The sequence below is a fragment of the Elephantulus edwardii genome, unplaced genomic scaffold (genome assembly GCF_000299155.1).
Source record: "Elephantulus edwardii isolate Elephantulus edwardi_28Jun2011 unplaced genomic scaffold, EleEdw1.0 scaffold00244, whole genome shotgun sequence".
Lineage (NCBI taxonomy): Eukaryota > Metazoa > Chordata > Mammalia > Macroscelidea > Macroscelididae > Elephantulus > Elephantulus edwardii.
In genome coordinates, this window is record NW_006399994.1 from 484904 (window position 1) to 494006 (window position 9103).

A 9103-nucleotide genomic window follows, 5' to 3' on the forward strand; every position below is an offset into this window, starting at 1 on the left:
ACAGGTGGGCCACAGCAGCAGGCTGTAGCCAGAGACAGAGCTGTTCCTTTCACAGCATTCAGGACTCAATCCCTCCGAAGGGGTACAGTTTCCTCACTGATGCCATCCTTGGTGATGACACAGATCTTGAGCGCATCTCCTGTGTACACGTCCCGCTCTGCAGCCGAGATGAAGACATCCCGCACCAGACGCAGGGCCCTGTCCAGGGACAGTGGGACGTGCTCCACATTCTGCATGTTTTTAAACCCAACCTGGTTGTCTAGCAGTGGCTGCAGCATTGCACTGGCCGAGCCCCCAGCCTTGAAGGAGTCTCTCTGGTAGGAGCCCACTGGGTCAAAGCTGTATACAGCTCCTTTCCCTTCTTCGTCCAGCCCGCCAATGATGTTGTAGACGTAGTAGGGGAAGAAGCACCGTGAGTACAGGATGGTGGAGAGTATGGCAGCAATGGCCCCCGTGGTCATGGCCTTGTTGTTAGAGTGTTTATACATCTTTAGTCTTGCTTCAATGATCTTGGTAAGTGTGAGACAATCACCATGGAAACCACTGCACCAGATGACTGTTTTATCTGTTAATTTGTAACATTTGGGACTGTCTCGGGTGTGAATTGAGAACCCTTCACTCAATCGAGTGTCAGAAGCAACGATTGAAAAGTCTTCTCCAGCAATTGCCAATATGGTCCCTCCGTTGAAGGCGTAGGGTGAAAAGCGCTGCTGCACGGGCCCCGTGGCGCAGAACGGCTGCATCTCCAGGTCGCGGCGGGGTAACGGGAAGAAAGTGGCCGAGGACATCACCGCACTTTCACTGCTGCTGTCTCACGGCGAGATGGCGGCCTCCGGGGGTGGGCGGCTCTTCCCCGCCCTCCCTTCAACTTTTTAAGCAAATCATTATAAAATAAAAAATTTTCTTTAAAAAAAGAACTTCTTCAAAGTGCTAAAGATCAAGGATGTTTAAAGACTAAGGTCTAAGCCATGGTACTTCCAATTGTCTCATATGTATCTGAAAATTGGCCAATGAATAAGAAAGACCAAAGGATAGATGCCTTTGAATTGTGGTATTGATAAAGCCTGATGTAGGCCATGGTCTTTGCAATTACTTGCTATGAATCAGAGAGTTGGACAATGACTAAAGATGGCAAAAGAAGAATCAATGCCTTTCAGTCGTGGTGCTGGAGAAGAGTACTGAACATACACCATGGACTGCCAAGAGAACAAAAAGGTTTGTCCTGGAGAGAGTGAAACCAATTTATTCTTTGAAGACAAAGATTTTGAAGATCCATCTCACATACTTTGGGCATGTTGCCAGGATGGACTAGTCCTTAGAGAAGGGCATCATGCTTGGAAGGATGGAAGAAAAAAATACCAGGAAAGGAAGACCCTGGATGAGATGGGTTGACACAGTTACTAGGGTAATGGGAGTAGGTGTGTCAAAAACAGTGCGATTGGCTTAGGCAAGTTCCAGAGCTACTGAGCATAGGGTCACTATGAGTCACAGGTGACTCTATGGCACATAATAACAACATTGACAAAGAGTATTGAATGGGCTGCCAAAAAAACAAATCTGTCATGGAGGAAATACAATCAGAGTGTTTCTTAGAGGCAAAAATAATGACACTTCTCACAGAAATATTTGGGCGTGTTGTTAAGAGGGGCCAGTCCTTAGATAAAGAAATCATGCTGAGATAGATGGAGAGTTAGAGAAAGAGAAGAATACCCTCCAAGAGGTGGATTTACATTTTAATCGTAATAATGTACTTAAGCATGGTGGTGGTGGTGGTGGTGGTGGTGGTGGTGTGTGCTGTCAAATCAAAACCAACTCAAAGCTGACTCTCTAGTGGCTTTTCAGGGGCCGTAAATTGCATGAGAGGAGATTGCCATGGAGCAACTGGTTGACTTTGAACCACGTGTCTTTGAGATTGCAGCTCAGCTTCTTACCACTAGGCCACGAGATTTCCCTTAAGTATAGAAGAGATTCTGAAGAAAAGGCAGGACGGGGTATCTTAGAGTCACTCTACGCTGTAGTAGACGTGAAGAAAGATACTTAACAGTAACAACAGTATTGTGCTGTTATCTATGTGCCAAGGAGATCTTTTGACGTAGTACTTTAAATGCCACACTGTTACCCAAAAGTTAAGCAGTTCAAATCCTCTACCTACTCTAGGAGAAAAAGGGTAGTCTTCCTTCAGTAAATATTTACAGCCTCAGAAACCCAAGGGAGGGTCTGAGAGTCAGCATCTACTTGACGGTAGTGGGTTTGGTTTTGGCTTATCTATCTGCCAGGAATTTGGTAAACAATTTATATATGCTATTTCATATACTTCCTACAGCAGCACCTTGTGATTGTTGTTCTTAAGTGTCATCAAGCCAACTATGACTCATAACGACCCTATGAACAGCAGATCTGAGCCCTGCACTGCCTTATATCATCCTCGTCATCTTCAACATGCTCGAGTCACTGTTAACGTCATTGTGTCTATTCATTTCATTTAGGGTCTTCCCCTTCTTCATTGACCCTCTGCCTTTCCAAGCATAATGTCCTTTCCAATGCATGGGTTCCTTCTAACAACATGTTCAAAACATATGAATTGAGGTTTCAATATCCTTGCCTCCAAGGAGTACCATGTCTGCACCTTTCCCAAGACATACTTTTTTGTCCTTTTGGCAGTCCATGGGGATATTTAGCACAAACGGCAGTGCAAAAAGATAAAGCAAAATATTTTGAAGGCATGTACAAGGAACTGGAGTTGGAAAACAGGGAAGAAATCTTACCTCCCTGAGTCTAAGGGAAGTAAGCAACTTGTCCAGTCTCTCAGCTAGGAAGTGACAGAATCAGGATCACAGAGCAAGCCTGCCTTTGATTCAACAGTATCCCATCTCCTCGTCTTCCACGTATCAATGGAGTATGTGGTAGAACAACAGAGTTGCAGAAGTTCTATGGCCATGACGCAGAGCAAGGCCAGTGATTCCTCTCTTAAGACCACGTGGGATCAAGGAATTTAACCTGGGTAAAGGCTCTAGTGGCTAAGACTGGACAGGGGCAAGATGGATTGCCTTAAAGCTGTGGGACATGAACCTGGGAATAAACAAAACTGTCAAATGTGGGGTCAGACTCACAAAGAACATATATACAATCAACAGACTAAAGTAGTTGGGAAAGAGAAGCAATTAGATTCAGACCAAAAGAGGAGGGCCAAGGACAACAGTTGATTCTACAGCAAAGGACTTCAATGTGGTTAGCAGGACAGAATGGGCAGGCCTGGGAACTGGGGCTGATGAGATCCTGAGTGGGAGCAGAACCATCTAACAGTCTGAAGAGAAACAGGTAATAAAGCTATTTGGGATTAAAATATTGGATGAAACCTTGACACTGACATCAAGCCCTGATAAATGGAGTTATCCTACCCCAGACTCAATGAAAATCATGATAATCCCACCTTATATGAATAAAGAGAGGACACCCTCAAGACCTAGTGGTACAGAGCTGTGCTGCCAGCCCAAAGGCATACAGTTCAAATCCACCAGCTGTATGGTGGGAGAAAGACAGGTAATCTCCTCCTGTGTGATTTATTGCCTCTGAAAAGTCATTGGGGGGTCTTCCATGGGTCACATCCAGCTCGATGGTACATAATAACAACATATGAATAAATAAGTCCACTCTGCACCATTACATAGCCTTCTAACATTCTATTTTGTCATTATTGTCTTTGAATTATAGCCATCCACAGCATTTATTAGAAATTTTGTTGTGAGAGTGTCTGACACTGGTTAATGTCTTTAATAAAACATGTTTAACTTTGTTCTCTATCAGTAAATCTCCCCTGACTTCCCACAAAATAATCCTTTTGTAAACAAAGAGGGCTTTGAAGCCACCAGGAGTCCTGGAAGGCTAAATGAGAGGAGAATGGGCTGCAGGCTCCCTGGTGGAGACTGAGCTGGAAATTCTTTAGCCTTCACTGCTTTTTCAGATTATGAAAGTAGCAAATGTTTGTTGTTAAAAAAAAAAATTGACCAAAGCATGAAGAAAGAGTATTTTCCAACAGAGGTAAGCAGAATTAACATCTGTTTTTAAACATTTCTCTGTGTGTGTGTGTGTGTGTGTGTGTGTGTGTGTGTGTGTGTGTTTCTGTCTCTGTATGTGTCTCTCTTTGTCTCTCTGTCTCTGTGTATGTGTGTGTGTGTATGTCTGATTACACTAACCTTTTATCCTGCTTTTTTCACATAACATAGATCAGAAGTGTTTTCCCATGTTAAATTCATATTCATTCTGAGTACTTTTATTTGACTACACGTTAGCTCATTCTATGTAATGTCTGGGGAGCTCTGGTGGCACGATGCACTACCTGGCATGCTGCTAACCAAAGAGTCAGCTGTGTGAATTCACCAGTTACTACAAGGGAGAAGGATGGGCGTCTCGTCCTCTAATGATTTACTGCCTAAGAAAGCTGATGGAGACTCTCTTGCAGTAGACTCAATGGTAGCAGGTTATTGGATATCTAGGGGTCCTGAAAACACAGTGCTTAAAGCTCTCTACTGCTAGCCCCAAGGTTATGGGTTCAAAGTCACTACTTAGTGGGAGAATTCTTCTTTGCAAAAATTTACAGCCTTAGCAACACAATGGATGGTTAGTTAGTTGAGCTCTATTTTATAGACAAAGTCTCTCTGGCATCTGAGTTTGGTTTAAATTTTGGGTTATTGAATGTATTGTGCTTGAATTTTTGGTGAAGTCTTTATATTTGGCTTTTCCTTATTTTTCTGATAGATCTGGGGCTTCGTCTGACATACTTTGGACATGTAAGGCGAGACAGGTCCTTGGAGAGGGACATCATGCTTGGTAGGGTGGAGGGTCAGCACAAGAGGGGAAGACCCTCTATGAGGTGGATTGATTCAGTGACTGGGGCAATCGGGATGGGTGTGTCAGGGGCAATGCAATTGGCACAGGATAGAGCCGGGTTTAGGGCTGTTGTACATAGGGTCGCTATGAGTTGCAAATGACTGGATGGCACATAACAACAACAACAAACAACATCTATTTCTATCTCTATATCTAGATATCTAGATAGATAGATAGATCATAGTGTGTATATATATTGTTAGGTGCTGTTAAGTCTTTCATTCATAGGGTTGTAATGAGTTGTCTACAATTCAATGGCACCTAGAGATAGATAGATAGATATAGAGATATAGATATGTTGTATTGTTAGGTTCTGTTAAGTCTTTCTTTCATAGGATCTCTGAGTCATCTACAATTTGATGGCACGTAACAACAAATATACATATACATAAAAACAATGTAGATATGTATATGTATATTTGTTGTTACGTGCCATCAAATTGTAGATGACTCAGAGATCCTATGAAAGAAAGACTTAACAGAACCTATATGCATATGTTGTATTGTTAGGTACTCTTAAGTTCGAACCATAGCAACCCTTTGAACAACTAATCTGAACCTTGTCTTATCTTGTATCAACCTCACAATCTCTGACACACTCAAGCCCATTGCTGTAGTAACCATGTCAACCTACCTGGTTAAGAGTCTTCCTCTATTTCACCAACCCTCGACCTTTCCAAGAATAATGTCCCTCTCCAAGGAATACCCTCTCCTAGGAACATGTCCAATGTATGCAAGATGAAGCTTTATCATCTTTGTCTCTAAGGAGCTGTTTGGTTGCACCTCCTCTACATATCTGTTTGTTCTTTCATAGGATATTCAGCACCCTTCTCCAACACCACAGTTCAAAGGCTCCACTTCTTTATGTGTCATCCCTAGTCATTGTTCAGCTCTCAAATGCACAGCAAGTGATTGAAAAGATCATTGTCTGAATTATGCATTGCTAAATAATAATTTGGAGAAGTCCCTAACTGCAGACTTTTCTAGTGTAATATCCTTGATGTTCTGATTGCTGGCACCAAGTGTATTCACTGCGGGTCAAAGTAAGATGAAGTCATTTATCAAAGACTGACAGTCTCAATCCTTTCTCTATCCATCATGATGTTGCCTATTGGTCCAGTGGTGAAGACGTTTGTTTTCTTGACATTGAGATACAATCCATGTTGAAGGCTGCAGTGTTTAACCTTCTGCAGCAAGTACCTCAAGTCCTCCTCACTTTCAGCAAGCAAGGTTATGTCATCTGCATAAAAAAGGTTATTGATGGATCTTTCTCCAATTCTCATGCCACACTTTTCTTCATAGAGTCCAGTTTCTTCAATAATTTTCTCAGCATATAGATTAAATAGGTATGGAGAAAGGATACAACCCTAATTTTTAACAATGTATCCTTGCTGTATTCACACAGCAGCCTCTTAGTCTAGGTTTAGGTTTTGCCTGAGCATAATCAAGTGTTCTGAGATTGTCACTTTTCTCAATGTTAGCCATAATTTGCTATGATTCACACAGTCAAATGCCTTTGCATAATCAATATAGCACAACTAGTTCTTTTTCTGGTATTCTTTGATTTCAGCCAGCATCCACCTAACATCAGCAACCATATTCCAGGTACCACGGCCTCTTGTAAATCCAGCTTATTTATATTTATGGATAGATAGATAGATAAAGATATAGAGATATAGATGTGTAGATAGATAAAGATGTAGACATAGGTGTAGTCATAGACATAAACACAGACATATATACTGGTTTAGAAAGAACCCTTGCTCTGGTGACATAGTGTTAAGTCTATAAATTCAAAGATTTGCACTTCAAATTCTCCAGCTGCTCCATGAGAGAAAAGAGAGAAGCCTTTTCTCATAGAGATGTATAACCTCAGAAATCTGATGGTTGTTGTTGTTGTGTACCATAGAGTTGGACTGACCCATACATAGCTAAACCACCAGCAGGTTTTAAGAGGCAGTTAATCACATAAGAGGAGATTGCCCATCACTTTCTTGTGGAGCAGCCGGTGGCCTCGAACTGCGTGCCTTCATGCATGATTGGATTGCAGCTTCTTGCATCAGAAAGCTGGACAGTGAGTAGTGATGACAGAAAGAGAATTGATGCCTTTGAGCTGTGGTGCTGGAGAAGAGCATTGAACATACCACGGACTACCAAGAGAACTAACAGGTTCATCCTAGAAAGAGCGAAAGTAGGCTGCTTCTTAGAGACAAAAATTCTGAAGCTCCATCTGATATATTTTGGGCATGTTGCCAGGAGGGATCCATCCTTGGGAAAGGACATCACGTTTGGGAGGGTGGAGAGACAGCACAAGAGAAGAAGACCATCAATGAGATGGATTGATTCAGTGACTGGGGAAATGGGGGTAGATGTGTCAGAGATAAAGAGGTTGGCACAGAATAGAGCAGTGTTCAGAGCTGTTGTACATAGGGTCACTGTAAATTGAAAGTGTCTCAATGACACATAACAACAGCAACAAATCTGATGGAATCTCTGAGTTAGATAAGACTAGATGGCAGTAGCTTTGGGTTTATATCTATCTCTACCTCTATCTATCTGTATCTGTCTGGACAGACATAATAGATGCAGATTTAGATATATACAGTCAGACATAGATACTGAGAGAGTTGCAAATTGAAAGATAAATAAAATGATGGGAAATGTGCCAACATATTTTATACTTGCCATGCATGATATCAATTAAAATATCTGCAATTTTAATATTGTTCGGTTTGAGGCCAAGTGGTAGAAATACTGGACTTTTCTTCAGGCTGTTGTGTTTTTTCTCTTGTTTCCTTTTTAAAAGCCCACCATGTCAGTGTCTTCTTGAGTCTTTCTGAAATGTAAGACACTGTTTCTGAGATGCAGAGGATCCAGCTAAGTAGACACCATAACATAGAAACTCAAAACAACTGAAATATCATCCCACCCCCAGTAAGACTAGCAAAATTTAACAGAACAGCAAACATCAAGTGCTGGCGAGGTTGCAGAGAAACTGGAATACTTACTCACTGTTGGTGGGAGTGTAAAACAGTGCAACCTCTATGAAAGGCAGTATGGAACTTTCTCAAAAAGTTGCAAGTAGAAATACCATCCTGGGAATATACCCTGAAGAAACCATAACCACCACCCAAGCTGATATATGCATACCCATGTTTATTGTGTCTTTGTTCACAATAACAAAGAATTGGGAACAACCCAAGTGCCCATCAATGAACAAGTGGATAGAGAAGCTCTGGAATATCCACACAGTGGAATATTACGCTGCATTGAAAAACAAGGAACTCATGAAATATTATACAAAATGGGTGACCCTGGAGGACTTATGCTGAGTGAAATACCTCAGTCACAAAAGGACAAATATTGCATAGTGCCACTGTTGTAAAATGGGACTGACATCAGAGTTGAGGGGAGACTAAGAGAGAGGGGGAAAATAATGTATACTGCATTGAAACAGAAGAGGGAGAGAACTGCTTAAAAGGGATAAATGATTAGGTATTATTGTTATGACAGGAGTCCAGAATGAAGGCTGTATAGTGGAGTGGACCTGGGGGGAGGGATTGTATAACAATGAAAGCATTTTCTTTTACTTCTCAAAGAGAAGAGTGAATTGGGGGTGAGGGTGGGTTGGGAGAAAAGTGCAACAATGAATGAATTAAAATCCTAAGTTTCTGTAAACTTTCATTAAAATTAATTTAAGAAATTCTTTTCTTTAAAAGTAGAAACTCAAACTTCTGTCTATCCTGAGTTCTACCAGAACTCCCAAGCAGCAGTGACTAAATCTCTCTTGTCCATGTGTCATGTTATATCATGTGATTTAAATATATGTCAGTGCTGTAAACAAGAGGATTCCACCTGGCCATCCACAAACTGTTGTGCCTGCTGGCCTAGTGGAGAGAGGAGCTGGTGTTTCCTAGAGAGAGAGAGAGAATTGAAAACAGCTAGCATTTCTCAAGGGCTCCCTACACCGTCAGACATGATGTTAAGCTCTGAACATGCATACTTTCATTTGATCCTCTCTATGTTTCAGTGAGGTATCAACTATTATTATGTGTGTTTTATAGGAGAAGAAACTGGGATTCATGGGAGTTCAGTATCTTGGCAGAGGATAGGAATCAAACCCAGCCTGACCTTGTGGCCATAAGAATGAGTCCTTTAAGAAAAAAGAGGAAAGAAAGAGAGAAAGAGAGAGAGACCAGGGAGGGGGGGAAGAGGG

At 41.7% G+C, this 9103-nt stretch overlaps 1 pseudogene; it reads right to left on the reverse strand.

Moving 5' to 3' along the window:
- Positions 1-65: 65 nt before the first annotated feature.
- On the reverse strand, positions 66-785 carry LOC102868204 (annotated as a pseudogene).
- Between the last annotated feature and the right edge of the window lie 8318 nt (positions 786-9103).